General features: G+C 42.2%; 1 long non-coding RNA gene across 4 annotated transcripts in view; it reads left to right on the forward strand.

The window, feature by feature from the left end:
* The window catches only part of LOC143684290 (uncharacterized), a 54,117-nt gene that overhangs the window by 21,785 nt on the left and 16,411 nt on the right, over positions 1 to 15,921 (forward strand). For 2 of the 4 annotated variants that reach the window (XR_013175956.1, XR_013175957.1), the window contains exon 4: positions 8,357 to 8,418. The exons of the other annotated variants lie outside the window; for them this stretch is intronic. This is a non-coding gene — a long non-coding RNA (uncharacterized LOC143684290). The remainder of the gene's footprint in view (positions 1 to 8,356; positions 8,419 to 15,921) is intronic. 4 annotated transcript variants of the gene reach the window in all.

The raw sequence follows: 15,921 nt of genomic DNA on the forward strand, positions 1-15,921 counted from the left end.
TCCATTGATAACATTTGGCCTGTTTCCACCTCTTGGCAATCATGAATAATGCTGCTATAAACATTAGTGTGCAAATGTCCATTTGTGTCCTTACCTTCAAGTAATGGGATTGCTGCATCATGTGGCAATTCTATACTTATCTTCCTGAGGAACCACCAAACTGCCTTCCAGAGTGGTTGTAACATTTTATATTCCCACCAAAGTGGATAAGTGTGCTTCTTTCTCTACATCGTCTCCAGCACTTGTTGTTTTCTGTTTTTTTGATAATGGCCATTCTAGTGGGTATGAGATGATATCTCATTGTGGTTTGATTTACATAGGCAGTGAAGTTGAGCATCTTTTCATGTGCCTTTTAGCTATTTGTATTTCTTTGTCAGAAAAGTGTCTGCTTATTGTCTTTTGCCCATTTTTAAATTGGATTGTTTGTCTTTTTGTTATTGAGGTGCAGATTCACTTTATCTATTTTTGATATTAAACCTTTATCTGGTATGTGGTTTCCAAATACTGTCTTCCATCTATTTTGTAGGCTGTCTTTTTGCTTTCCTCACAAAGTTCTCTGATGCACAAAGTGTTTAATTTTGAGATCCCATTTATCTATTTCTTTTTTCATTGTTCATGCTCTGGGTGTAAGGTCTAGGAAAACACCTCCTATCACAAGATTTATAAGATATTTTCCTACATGGTCTTCGCCCTAATGTTTAGGTCTTTGATCCATTTTGAGTTAATTTTTATATAGGTGTGAGATATGAATCCTTTTTTATCCTTTCACATATGGATATCCAGTTCTCCAAACACTATTTACTGAAGTGACTGCTCTTTCACAGGCGGGTTGGCTTGACTGCTTTATCAAAGATCAGTATGTGAGGATCTATTTCTGAACACTCAGTTTGATTCCATTAGATCTCTATGTCAGTACCATGCTATTTTGACCACTGTAGCTTCATAACATGCTTTAAATCAGGTAGTGTGAGACACCCCCACCTCATTATTCTTTCTCAATATATTTTTAGCTATTCAGGGTACTCTGCCCTTCCAAATAAATTTGGTTATTGGTTTTTCTATTTCTGCAAAGTAAGTTGTTTGGATTTTAATTGGTACTGCATTGAATCTATGAATCATTTGGATGGAATTGATATGTTAACTTTGTTTGGTCTTCCATTCTGTGAACATGGCATGGATGGAGGAGCTCAAAGTAGGTAGAAGATATGGTGACCACATAGAATCATCCGTAGCGATAGGAGGTGTCATTAGTTATCTCATAAGGATCACGGGTGTAAGCCAAGACTGTCTGAGCAAACCAGGACGTATTGTACCACGGTAATAAGAGGCAATGGGGAGTTATAGCAGGCTCTGGAGCAGGGGAGTGAAACGGTTCTTCTGTCAATGGTATGCAACATGATTTAGAAGGAACAAGACGTCCTCCAAACCACTGGCTACATCTTTTGTTGAAGTACCCCGTGCTGATGCCAAAACATCCTCATTCTGCTGGCTCTGCTTCCCTGGCTTTATCCCATGGGATGTCTCATGTCCTCTAAGTGCCTTGTGATTTCCCATCTGGTCATTTCTGGATGAAAAGGGCAGAGATAGATGTTCATCTGCCACTGAGCAACTCAGATATCCTGCCGAGATAGATTTGTCCAAAAGGTCACTTCCCCCTTGCTAATGCCAAGAAAATGATTGGAAAAGGTCATGTTGTGTAGGAGGTCTAATTTTTTTTCCCATGCTCTTCACAGTTTACAGCCATCTTGGTTAACGACTAGGCTTTCTTATCCTCATATAAGGCCTCATGGCCTCTTGTCCCCGTGAGTTTTAACACCTTGCATTTCCTTTACAAAGGTCAGATTAATGCCACTAGTTCTAATCAGGTGGGCCTCAGAGGGGAGCAAGAAGAGAGAACTTCTTATTGATGAAGAGCTCCTTTCTAAAAAGGTACAACATGGGTTTGCAGCATCCAAAAAAAAACCAAGTGCGTGTGAGAAAAGAGCATGATGTCTTCAGCAAATTTTCAGGGTCTGGAGAGAGCCAAAGAAAAACATAAACTATGCATTTCGCATCTTTTGTATTTGAAACACGGGCAGAGTTCTGTGCCTGGTCCTATGGGAGATGCTGCCTCTTGGTCTGCTTGTGGTAAGGAAGAGTGAGGACGAGAGAGAAACTGGGCAGAAAGCGAGGTACATTGAAGAATGAACGCTTTGCTCTGTGAAGGTGGGAATTTGTCTTTGAGTGCATGTGGATTGCCTACCAGTAAAAAACTCAAACTTTCTTATTTGTGACTTTATGATGTAGTGAAGAGGGTCCCAGGTCTCTCATCTAATAATTATGTGACTTTGGATACGTTCCCTAACCTCTGAGCTGTATTTTCTTCATCTAAGAAAAAAGATGTGGGGGGAAACTGCGCCCCCTGAGGTTAAGTGAAGAACTGCTTATCAAGGCTGAAGAGTGGCCTGTGGACGGTCTTGCTCGGGAATGGTGCTGCGGGCTGACTGCTCGGCACAGTCCGCTCTTTTTTTTAAATGTGAAAATTATTTTTCGTTGACTTGATTGTTCTCCTGTATCCCACTCTTAGAGGCACATCTCACACCTTCTTGCATGTACTTGTCCCGGTGCTTGCCTTCCCGGCAGACCATGTGCTTCTCTGTGCATTCTGATGGCTGCCACATAGGTGCCCAGAGTATGGTTCCCTGGGTGCATTTCTTTTAAAAGTTTTGGTATTAACATTAATAGCTTCAAGGCAATGTGCTCTTTAAACTCCGGAAACTTGACAACAGCTATGCTAAGCTATAATGGCGTTTATCTATTTCTTATTGATATACATTTCAGCTTCTGGCTCCTTGTAAAAATGGAAAAGCAGGTGTGCACCTGTCTGATGGGTTGCTGGGGGATTAAGTAGCGTGGGGTCTGTAGTGAGCTTGGCATGGGGCTGTGCACAGAGCAGGGGCTCTGTAAGTGCTTGCAGCAGATGTGTACAACCTACTATGCATTTGTCAGTAGAGAGATATAACTTAGAGGTAATTTATTTTGTAACTTTGACCTTTAAAATTTTTTTTTTTATTATAAAACTAATACACACCCACTGTTGAACATTTGGAAAATACAGACTCCTTAATATGAAGACGCTGGTGGACCAAAGTGAGGTCATGGAGTGAGCACATGGTTACTGCTAGTTACATGGGGACACACTGGTACAGACTCCTTGTCTCAGGTGATTGACTTCTTTCTGAAGCGGACCAGGAAGGGGAGTTGAAGACGCTCTTGTGGACTGGTTGATTGGGAGGCATCACCTTCCCCAGGAAGACAGAATGAGAGATGAAGACAGGGATGCCCGGATGGGCCTGCAGCTAGAGAAGCTTTGTGCCTGGGGACCCCATCTGCACCTGGAGCATGTCCCTTGCTGGGGTTCTTAGATCAATTTGGAGAAAATGATCAATGATGGGCCCAGTGATGTGGCATCTTCCATTCCAGTCTGTGTGCCAGAAATTCTGCCTTATGCAACCAGACTACTGCCCCAGAGCTTGTGAGATGATGGCTGACTGCCCTGCCACTCCTGGGGTTGCCATCCCGACCACACGACCTGGCCTGCTGGGGCAGCCTGACCCTAACCTGGTGTTGGCAGGGACTGTCCAGTGTGGGTTTGTAAAGCCCTGCCAGGGTCCATAAGGCTCTGCCCATTTTGATGACCTCAGCAGAGCAGTGCTGGTTGTCACATCCTCATGTTGAACACCTCAACCCCACAAGGCCCTTCCTCTGGGTCCATGTGCCCAGCTGTGGTTCTGGATACAGTGGCCGCATACAGCAAAGCCCCTGTTAACCGCAGGCTGCAGCAGTGCCCACTGTGTCCCCATTCTTCTCACCTGTGAGGACCACCACCAGTGGTGCTTTGGGACCCTTATTCTCCTGATTCAGCCTCACCGAGAGGTTACGCACTGGCCCTTACCACCACCACTGCCTGTCTCCTCTGTTTATGCCATCCTACAAGATGCTTTTCTACCTGGTTCCAACCACTTTTATAGTCTCATTTGCTGGAAGAAGATATCCCCAGTATCCTTGCTGCTCCAGACATTTTGATGTCCAGGAATCCACCAGAATTGCCCATAAGTGCATGTCTTTCCAATGCTATTCTCTTTGCCTAGAATATTCTCTTCTTGAGGAAAAACTCTCCTTCACTCTTGCCTAATATAAATGTCATGGCCGTGAAGTCTTTGTTGACTCTCGAAAATAGTTACCCACCCCCTTTCCATGCCTCCAGAACTCTCTGTTTGGCCTCTGTTACGCCCCTTATCATGTGCTGTAATTATCTGTGTGCACATCTGTCTCCTCCCACTGGACCGCGGGTTGTGGAAGGCAGAGGCACATCTATTCTCTGATGCAACCTTGCCTAACTCATAGTAGGCACATCGTTTGTTGGCTAGAGAAATAAGTAGTGATGGGATAAAGGGTTCTTTTGCTCAATAAAACACCCATTAGGCTGCTGTGCTTTTGCGATTTAGTTCAAAATGATAAAAGTTTAGAGGCGAAAAACTTTCTTACCTGTTGCAACATACAGTGAGAGATTTCATTGCTTATTTTTGTTCTCATCTGCCATATGGCTTTCTATTCACAAACTGCTCTAGTGAGAATTACTTTTGCAGGTAATTTTCTAATGAATGTCTGGGGATAAACAAATTTATCAGTCTTGTTTAGCTAATGTATTCAAGGAGGGTCACAGGGGAAAAGATTAATCATCTAAGAAGCATGCCGGTGTCTGTCACTAGACAGAAGAGTCCAGACATGATCAGAGCTGAGTGGGTGGCTGCTCTGACTGCTGCTGCCTTCCTCTCCCTTTGTGAGGTCAGTGGCAGCTCCCAAGCTGGTTGGCTAAAATTAGATTATCCTGCTGACCAACCGTGGGGAGTTGATTTCATCAGAAAGAGAAAAATGGTGGGAAATTCTGTCGTGAGGCTACAAAGGAATTTTCTTTAGAAGCCCACTGAGTACAAGTTTGCTTTCATTATAATTAATATGTTCCTTCTGATAAAGTAATTTAAAGGAAGCAGTCAATAGCATTAGTCTATTATTTTGTGTATTCATATAAGCTTTCATCTGGTTTGTCCTAAAACCCACTTTTGAAGTTAAAGTAACCTTTGTTTTCCTGTAATATCTCCATAACCAAAGATGGTTCCCATGTATGTGTTTATTTAAGGAGCTGGCAGAGTTAAGGGTATTTGCTTGTGGGGCTCCTGCCCTAGGGAAATAGTGGGCACAAAAAACTTGAAGCAGAACCATTTCTCTTTGCTTTGGAAACATCGTTGTAATGGAATTTGAATGGAATTCTCCCTCCCCACAGCTGCATGTAGCCTTCCTTCTGACTTTCCACGCAATACACACGCCCTTCCAGGCAGGATCACCGCAGGCCTCTCGCTTTGTACAGGAAAGTGGCAGAGCTGGCTCATCTCGGAAACGGGGAGGTGTCTACCTCCAGGTTCGACTGAGTTTTGAAACGAAGTGGATGCAAAATACATCCTGAGGAAACCACCTAAGGGTCAATTTGTTTCCTTAGCTTTTATATGACTATGGGAGTAAAATATGATTAAGGAAAAAATGGAGAGAGAGCTAATGTTGAATTCTGGACCCCCTACCTGCTTTCATCTGTGTGATCATCAAATCAATGCATTTAGAAATCAAATTCACTGAGCATCTGTTGCAGGGCATTATTTACTGTGTGCTCAGGCCGCATGGGCCATCTGGGAGTAGCCTGCACACGGAAGGGACATGGTGCACCCCAGACGCTGTCACCTCAGTCAGGGGACACAGGGGAGCCCCGAGGGGTCAGGGAGCCAGGGACAGCCTGGGGCTGCTGGACGGCAGTGACATGTTCGCACAACCAGAGACTGTCAGGCAGTGCGGCTGTGACAAAATGAACCACAACAGCTCGCAAAATAGGTTTGTTCCTCCTGAGGTCCTGCATGGTAGGTGTTTAACGCAGCACCTGGCACTGAGTTAAATGCTGAACGCGTATTTGCTGCTCTTATTACATTAGTAATATTTTATTTTTTAAAGTTGTGGAAGTGAGAGTTTTCCCCCATATTCCAAAGGCACCTAGAAGGGAAGAGGAAAGAGGAACAGCAGCCCAGATGAAAGAGGAGGCAGGATCAAGAGGGGAGCTACTTTTAGGATGGGCTCCTGTTCTAAAGTGCAGAGAAAGAGCAAGAAGAAGAAAGGAGCTGATGGAGAGGGCAGAGGAGAGCACAGTGGTTAACTGCGTGGAGTTGTGGGAACACGCTGAAGGTCCTGGACAGGAGAACAGTTCCGTGGAAAAGATAAAGCAGGGGTAGCAAGTCAGGGCTCTGAATTGCGGAGGGATTTAGTCGGCCTCGGCCAGCCCCAGCGCTACCCCTTCTAAAGCCCTGGGAGCAGGCAGGCCACGCTCACTATCTACCCAATGCGGGGGTGTATGGGGATGGGGAAGGGAGAATGCAGCTGCTCTGTTGCCAAGGAGAAATGAAAGATGAGCTTTGGGGTGGCAAGCTCATAGGTCATTATTTTGTTTCCTTTAAAACAAGATCAATAATTAAATGCTGAGATTGCTGTTTGTTAACTGCACGGAGGGGCCAGCCTGTCAGGTAGAAGAATCAAACTGAAACTTGCAAGGTTTGGATCCTGGTCTGGCAAAGGGGCAAGGACCGAATTAACCACGTTTCTGCTGAGGACTTTTGCAAAAGGGAAAGGATGATTTCTCTGTCTTCCTTTTGGGACGTTTGCTTAAGTTTGATTCAGCTGACGAGGGAGCAGGCAAGCTTCCACAAAGAGGGCTGGAGTGCAGACACTCGACGGCCTAACTCACATCTCCGTCCCCGTGGCCCGGGAAGCCGGATCCGAGCAGATGGTGACCACGTGCCCATGGGTGTAAGGGGCAGTGCGGGGCTGACAGACAGCAGATTTGCAGTGGTTTAGAGTTAGAGGACTGCCACCGCCGTGTGGCTTGCGGCGAGTCCCGTCACCGTGCTGGGCTTCAGTGTCCCACATCCACTGAAGGCATTGGTGACAGCCCTGGGGTGCTGGAGTCTCAATGGAAACACAGCTGCCACACGTGGGCCTCTGGAGTCAGTGAGTACAGAGAAATGGAGGCTGAAAGAGGAGAAATAAGATCTTTTCCCAATTATTTTCTTTGCTCCAGGACCACGTTTTTTGTTTTTAACCCTTTCTTTACTTCTGCTATACCTTACCAGTATTTTTAATTAGGTCATCCCCGTTGTATGGCTGTAGTTCATTTGCTTCGGCTGTGAGCTATTCAAGGACAAGGGCATAATTTTTACATTAGTTTATTTAGTTTTGATTAGGTAATACATTTACATGGTTCAAAAGTACAAAAGGAAATACAGTGAAGTTTCTTGCCCCAGCCACCCATTTCCCCTTCCAATTGGCAACCAACTATCATCAGTTTTGTGTGTATCCTTCCAGAATTGTTTTATTACGCATATGTGCATTCTCCCTACCCCTGCTCCCAATACATTTTGTGAAAAATAGCTGTGTAGTGATTCAGTATCTTACATTTTCTCCTTTCCATTTAACACTGTATCTTGAAGATCTTTTTCATAGTATATTGTGAGTTTCCTCATTCTTTTTTATAGCTGCATTAGATTACATTTTATGTATATGTTGTTACTTATTTAAGCAGTCCAAAATTGCTGGACATCTTGGTTGTTTCAATCTATTGCTATTATAAATAATATTGTAATGAATAACCTGGTATATAAATGGCTTTGTGTATGAATGCTTGAGCACGTGTCTGTGTATAAAATTCCTGAAAGTAGAATCTTTCAGTCAAAAAATACGTACATTCATGATTTTGATAGATATTGTTAAATGGCCTTGTATAGAATTTTTAACAATTGATGAAATTGTATCGGCTGACACTCTCACCTGTCATCACTAAGAAAGCCTATTTCCCCACATTTCCCCCAATATGAGTGCTTGCATTGATGAGAGATTGAACTTTTGTCAAGGCTTTTGTTCTTTGCTTAGAAGGAGCAGCCAAATCTACCCACTTGTGATTGCCATGTGCCAATCACATTTTTACAGGCATAAAAGTACCAGCTTCTTTCTTTCTATTTTAACATTTTTATTGTGAAATATTACATATATACAGAAAAGTGATAAATTTCAAAGTTCAGTTTAACAAGTAGTTAGAGAGCAAATTTCAAAGCATAGTATATAGGTTACAGATCCACGATTTTAGGTATTTCCTTCTGGCTGTCCTAATACACTAGAAACTAAAAAGAAATATCTGTATAATATTCAGTAGTCACAGTCGTTTGTTAAATCCTAACTCCTATGTAACAATTCTCCTCTCTCCTTTGATCCTTCTCTCAATCTTCAGGGATATCTGGGCAATGACCTTTCTAACTTCGTCGTGTTGAAAAGGAGTGTGGACATTATGAGGTTGGAGGATGCCACTGGCTGATGTTCTGGGAGAGATAGGTACCGCTAAGTTTTAGGGCTTATCTGTGTAGGAACAATCTTGAAATTTTAAATTTCTGAAAATATACCTAATAAGTAAAACTTTTATAAAGTCTTAGAGCACTGGGTTTTCTTTAGGAGTTTTAAGAATATTATTGTTTGGGGCTTGGCACACCATGGCAATTTGTAAAATCTGGCTGAAGCTTGCATAAGAGTGACCTTCAGAATGACTTCTTGATTCTATTTAAACACTCTTAGCCACTCAAACCTTATTTTGTTACATTTCCTTTCCCCATTTTGGTCAAGAAGGCATTTAAAAAAATTTTTTATTTATTAATTTTTAAAATTAAAAAAAATGACAAGAAAAAACATTCTTAACATATGATCATTCTGTTCTACATATATAATCAGTAATTCACAATATCATCACATAGTTGCATATTCATCATCATGATCATTTCTTAGAATATTTGCATCCATTCAGAAAAAGAAATAAAAAGACAACAGAAAAAAATTCATACATATCATACCTCTTACCCCTCCCTTTCATTGATCACTAACATTTCAATCTAAGTTTATTTTCACATTTGCTCCCCCTACTATTTATTTTTATTTTTCCATATGTTTTACTCGTCTGTTGACAAGGTAGATAAAAGGAGCATCAGACACAAGGTTTTCACAATTACACAGTCTCATTGTGAAAGCTATATCATTACACAATCATCTTCAACAAACATGGCTACTGGAACACAATTCTACATTTTCAGGCAGTTCCCTCCAGCCTCTCAATTACATCTTGGATAACAAGGTGATATCTATTTAATGCGTAAGAATAACCTCCAGGATAACCTCTTGACTCTGTTTGGAATCTCTCAGCCATTGACACTTTATTTTGTCTCATTTCGTTCTTCCCCCATTTGGTTGAGAAGGTTTTCTCAATCCCTTGATGCTGAATCTCAGCTCAATCTAGGGTTTTTCTCAATCCCTTGATACTGAGTCTCAGCTCATTCCAGGATTTCTGTCCCATGTTGCCAGGAAGGTCCACACCCCTGGGAGTCTTGTCCCATGTACATAGGGTGAGGGCAGTGAGTTTGCTTGTTGTGTTGGTTGGAGAGAGAGGCCAATTCTGAGCAATGAAAGAGGTTCTCTTGGGGGTGACTCTTATGCCTAATTTTAAGTAGGCTTAACCTATCCTTTGTGGGGTTAAGTTTCATATGAACAAACTCCAAGATTGGGGGCTCAGGCTATTGCTTTGGTTGTCTGCACTGCTTGTGAGAATATCAAGAATTCAACTTGGGGAAGTTGAATTTCCCCCCTTTCTCACCGTTCCCTGAAGGGGACATTGCAAACACTTTTTTATTAACTGTTCAAATCATTCTGGGATTGATTGGGGCATCACTCTGGACAAACCAACAAAATCTCATGCCCTACTCAAGGTTCTATGTACTTACGGTGTTCAATTAAGCTGTCTACATAAGTTATATTAGGAAATGCCCTAGTCAAAATACAAATTTTGTACCAAATAAACATTTTTTGCTTTAGTCTCACACATAAGGTAAAATTTTAAAAATGTTAGTTACCATCTATATTCAGCACCCTGCAGTAATGACATTCCTATGTTTTCCTCATGCAAAAACAATTTTAAAAATTTGCACATTTAGTCACTATCATTATACACTCTAGGCATTCCTAGATTATACCATCTCAATCTTTATCATCTATCTTTCTTTCTGATTTTATTTGTGCCCCCAGCCCTCCTCCCTCTATCATTCTCACATTCAGCTTCATTCAGTGTTTTAACATAGTTGTATTACAGTTAGGTAGTATTGTGCTATCTATTTCTGATTTTTTACATTCAGTCTTGTTGCATGATCTGTATCCCTTCAGCTCCAATTACCCAATATCTATCCTATTTCTATCTCCTGATGACCTCTGTTCTTAACTGAACACCAATTCAATGCTACCAATGAAATTCTCCAAGTTTATTCACTAATCTCAGTTCATATCAGTGAAACCATACAATATTTGTCTTTTGTTTCTGGCTAATCTCACTCAGCATAATGTTCTTAAGGTCCATCCATGTTGTTACATACTTCATAACTTCATTCTGAACTTTATTCTGATATATACATAGTATTCCATCATGTGTATATATCATGGTTTGTTTACCCACTCGTCTGTTGATGGACATTTTGGCTGTTTCCATCTCTTTGTAACTATAAATAATGCTGCTATAAACATTGGTGTGCAAATGTTCACTAGTGTCCTTGCTCTAATGTCCTCCAAGTAGATACCTAACAATGGTATTGCCGGGCCATATGGCAATTCTATATTTAGCTTCCTGAGGAACTGCCAAACTGCCTTCCACAGTGGTTGTACCATTTGACATTCCCACCAACAGTGGATAAGTGTGCCTCTTTCTCCACATCCTCTCTAGCACTTGTTGTTTTCTGTTTTATTGATAATGGCCATTCTTCTGGTGGGTGTGAGATGATATCTCATTGTGGTTTTGATTTGCATTTCCCTAACAGCCAGGGAAGTTGAGCATCTTTTCATGTGCCTTTTGGCCATTTGTATTTCCTCTTCTGAGAAGTGTCTGTTGAAGTCTTTTGCCCATTTTGTAATTGGGTTGTCTGTCTTTTTGTTGTTGAGTTGAACAATCTCTTTATATATTCTGGATACTAGACCTTTATCTGATATGTCGTTTCCAAAAATTGTCTCCCATCGTGTAGGCTGTCTTTTCACTTTCTTGACAAAGTTCTTTGATGCACAAAGTGTTTAATTTTGAGGAGTTCCCATTTCTTTTTTTCTTTCTTTAATGCTCGTGCTTTGGATGTAAGGTCTAGGAAACTGCCTCCTATTATAAGACTTATAAAATATCTCCTTACATTTTCTTCTAACAGTTTTGTGGTCTTAGATCTAATGTTTAGGTCTTTGAACCATGTTGAGTTAATTTTTGTATAGGGTGTGAGATATGTATCCTCTTTCATTCTTTTGCATAGTCAAGAAGGCATTTTAATATCATGATGCCAGGGCCTGGCTCCTGCCTAGAGTCATGCCCCACATTGCCAGGGAGATGTTCACTATTGGATGTCGTGTCCCACATATGGGGAAGGATGTTGAGTTTGTCTGCAGAGTTTGGCTTGGAGAGAGAGTTTGCTTCTTTCTTTCTCTTTTTTATTTTTTTTTCTTATTACAACAATATGTGTTCAGTGTAAAAAAAAAAGGATAATGCCAAAATGCCAAAAGAAGAAAGAGAACAATACAAAGAATTGTACCATTCTGTGATGACTGTGACAAAGCAATATGCTTAAGAGTTTTGCCTGTTAAAGGCTGTGATTCAGGAATTTTATACCTGAGCCAGGTTGTCTTTCATATATGAGCACAACAGAAATGTGTTCTTCAATAAGCAAGGTTTCAAAAGCTGTGTCATTCATATGTCTCTTTTGCTATCTGTCTAAATTTGTATTTGGGGACATGCTTTTTATTCAGGCTCATATGTCAACCTGGCCAAGTGGTGGCACCTGTTTGTCTGGTTGGGCAAGTGCTGGCCTGCCTGTTGCTATGAGGACATTTCATAGAATTAAATCATGATCATGTCAACTGCATCCATAGTTGATTCCATTTGTTATCAGCTAAGAGGAGTGTCTTCTGCAATGGATGATGTTTAATCTAATCACCAGAAGGCTTTTAAACCAGATTCAGAAGAGACAGTCTCTCTTCCTGCTTTGGCCGACAAGCCTCTTCTTTGGAGTTCACTCATATCCTTCATTGGAATCGCCAGCTTCAAAGCCTGCCCTGCAGATTTTGGACTGTACATTCCCACAGTTACTTGAAACACTTTTATAAATTTTATGTCTATGAATATTTCCTGCTGATCTGCTTCTTTAGGGAACCCTAGCTAATACACCCTATTTCACCAGATGAAACATTAATGGAATCCCCTGTAATAAATAGTCGACATTGCACATTCCTTTCATGATTTACCCCCAGTCCACCTCTTTGCTTCCAGAACTCCAACTGGATGGAAGTCTTAACAGACCCAAAAATGAGGTGTATAATGTGACTCATGAGGAGGTGTGCTATACTCTAAAAGAAATAAATGAATTTTCCAATTTGTGTAGTCAGAAATCAGGGGAAAATGTGTTGGAGTTGATATCAGAGGGGGATAATGGAGGAAGGAAGTTAAGGTGGATCAGCCTGAAGTTGTTGACACAGTCCTACTAAGCAGAGATTCTGTATTCAGTGTTGTAGCTTGAGCGTCTAGAAAGTACTCTAATACTTTGGTTTGTTGAAACATGGACAAAAATGTGGCCTACACTAAATGAAGATGAAATTCCAGAACTGCCCTGGTATAATGTAGATGAGAGTATCCAGAGGCTTAGAGAAATTGGAATGTTAGAGTGGATTTATCATGGAAAGCCTGCTCTTACACCCCAGGAATGTCCAGAGGATGCACCTTTTACCAGAAGTGTGAGAAATTAATTTGTGAGACTAGCACCATCATCCCTGAAGAGCTCTATAGTTGCACTTCTCTGTAGGTCAGATATTATTGTGGAAACAGCTGTCACTGAGCTGGAATCCTTAAAGACAATGGGGATGACCGGATCCCAACTTGGTAGAAACCATGTTGCAGTGCTTAATCGCCAAAGACAAGGTGGACGTAGCTATTGTAATAGACAGCAGACTCAAAGCAGGAGACAAAATAATCTGACTTGCAGAGACTTGCGGCATTGGCTAGTAGATCACTGGATACCTAAAATTACAATAGATGGGTAGTCTACTAAATTCTTATTTGAGCTGTATAAACAAAACAGTTTTAGGGCAAGTGAACAGAAGTCTAACTTGAATTACAAAAACACAGAATTACAGACCCTTAATCAATTTCCAGACTTGAGACAGTTTACAGACCCAAAGCCGCTTGAATGAGGGGGAGGCCAGGTCCCTTTGGGGGAGGACCCTGTTACACTGCCACAAATTTATACTCTTAATCTTCCTCCAAGCCTTCCCCAAGGAGACCAATGGCCTTTTACCAAGGTAACTGTGCACTGGGGAAAGGGAAATAATCAGATATTTTGGGGATTATTAGACACTGGTTCAGAAGTGACATTAATTTCAGGGGACCCAAAATGTCACTCTGTTTCACCAGTCAGAGTTGGGTCTTGTGGAGGTCAGATGATCAATGGAGTTTTAGCTCAGGCCCATCACACAGTGGGTCGACTGGGCCCCCAGATCCATTCTGTATTTATTTCCCCAGTTCCAGAATGCATAATTGGAATAGACATACTGAGCAATTGGCAGAATTCCCACATTGTCTCTCTGACTCATGGAGGGAGGCCTGACTATTATGGTAGGAAAGGCCAAGTGGAAGCCATTAGAACTGCCCCTACTTAGCAAAATAGTAAATCAGAAGCAATACTGGATTCCTGGAGGGATTGCAGAGATTACTCCTACTCTTAAGGACGTGAAGGATGCAGGGGTGCTGATTCCCACCACATCCCCATTCAACTCTCCTATTTGGGCTGTGCAGAAAACAGATGGGTCTTGGAGGATGACAGTGGATTATCATAAGCTCAACCAGGTGGTAACTCCAATTGCAGCTGCTGTTCTGGATGTGGTGTCATTGCTTGAGCAAATCCATATGTCCCCTGGTACCTAATATGCAGCTATTGATCTGCTTTTTTCTCAATAGCTGTTGATAAGGACCACCAGAAACAGTTTGCTTTCAGCTGGCAAGGTTAGCAATATATTTTCACTATCCTACCTTAGGGGTACATCAACTCTCCAGCTTTATGTCATAATCTTGTCTGCAGGGAACCTGATCTTTTCTCCCTCCCACAAAACATCACACTGGTCTGTTATATTGATGATATCATGTTGATTGGACCTAGTGAGCAAGAAGCAGCAATTACTCTAGACTTATTGATAAGGCATTTGCATGTCAGAGGATGGGAGATAAATCCAACAAAAATACAGGGGCCTTCCACTTCAGTGAAAGGTGTCCACTAGGTGTCCAGTGGTGTGGGGCATGTTGAGATATCCCTTCTAAGGTGAAGGATAAGTTGCTGCATCTGGCCCCTGCTATGACAAAAAAAGAGGCACAATGCCTAGTTGATGTCTTTGGATTTTGGTGACAACATATTCCTCATTGGGGTGTGTTACTCCGGCCCATTTATCGAGTGACCAGAACAGTTGCTAATTTTGAGTGGGGACCTGAACAAGAGGAGGCTCTGCGACAGGTCCAGGCTGCTGTGCAAGCTGCTCTGCCACTTGGGCCATATGATCCAGCAGATCCAATGGTGCTGGAAGTGTCAGTGGCAAATAGAGATGCTGTCTGGAGCCTTTGGCAGGCCCCTATAGGAGAATCACAACGCAGACCCTTAGGATTTTGGAGCAAAGCCTTACCATCTGCTGCAGATAACTACTGTCCTTTTGAGAAACAGCTTTTGGTCTGCTATTGGGCCTTAGTAGAGACTGAATGCTTAACCATGACCCACAAGGTTACCTATCATGAGCTGAGTATTGGCTGACCCATCAAGCCGTAAGTTGGGTGTGCACAGCAGCACTTCATCATAAAATGGAAATGGTATATATGAAATAGGGCCAGAGCAGGTCCTGAGAGGCACAAGCAAGTTACATGAGGAAGCGGCCCAAATGCTCACAGTCTCCATGCCTGTCACATTAGCTTCTCTTTCCCTGACCAGAGCTATGGCCTCTTGGGAGTTCCTTACAGTGAACTGACTGAGGAAGGGAAAACTCGGGTCTGGTTACAGATGGTTCTGCACGATATTCAGGTACCACCTGAAAGTGGACAGCTGCAGCACTACGACCCCTTTCTGGGATGTCCCTGAAGGACAGTGGTGAGGGGAAATCTTCCCAGTGGGCAGAACTTCGAACAGTGCACCTGGTTGTTCATTTTGCTTGGAAGGAGAACTGGTCAGATGTGCATTTGTGTACTGACTCATGGGCTGTTGCTAATGCTTTAGCTGCATGGTCTGGGACTTGGAAAGACCATAATTGGAAAATTGGTGACAAAGAGGTCTGCGGAAGAGGTATGTGGATAGACTTTTCTGAGTGGACTAAAAACATGAAGATTTTTGTGTCCCATGTAAATGCACACCAGAGGGTGACTTCAGCAGAAGAAGATTTTAATAAGCAAGTGGATAAGATGATCCGTTCTGCAAATACCAGTCAGTCTCTTTCCCCAGCAACTCCTGCTATTCCCCAATGGGCTCATGAATAAAGTTGTCATGGTGGTAGGGATGGAGGTTATGCATGGGTTCAGCAACATGGATTTTATTTCACCAAGGCTGACCTGGCTACAGCTACTGCTGAGTGCCCAATCTGCCAGCAGCAGATCCCGAGATGGCATCATTCCCTGAAGTGACCAGCCAGCTACATGGTGGCAGGTTGATTACATTGGACCACTCCCTTCATGGAAGGGGCAGCAATTCATTCTAACTGGAAAAGCCACATACTCTGGAT

This window comes from Tamandua tetradactyla, chromosome 5, assembly GCF_023851605.1.
Source record: "Tamandua tetradactyla isolate mTamTet1 chromosome 5, mTamTet1.pri, whole genome shotgun sequence".
NCBI lineage: Eukaryota > Metazoa > Chordata > Mammalia > Pilosa > Myrmecophagidae > Tamandua > Tamandua tetradactyla.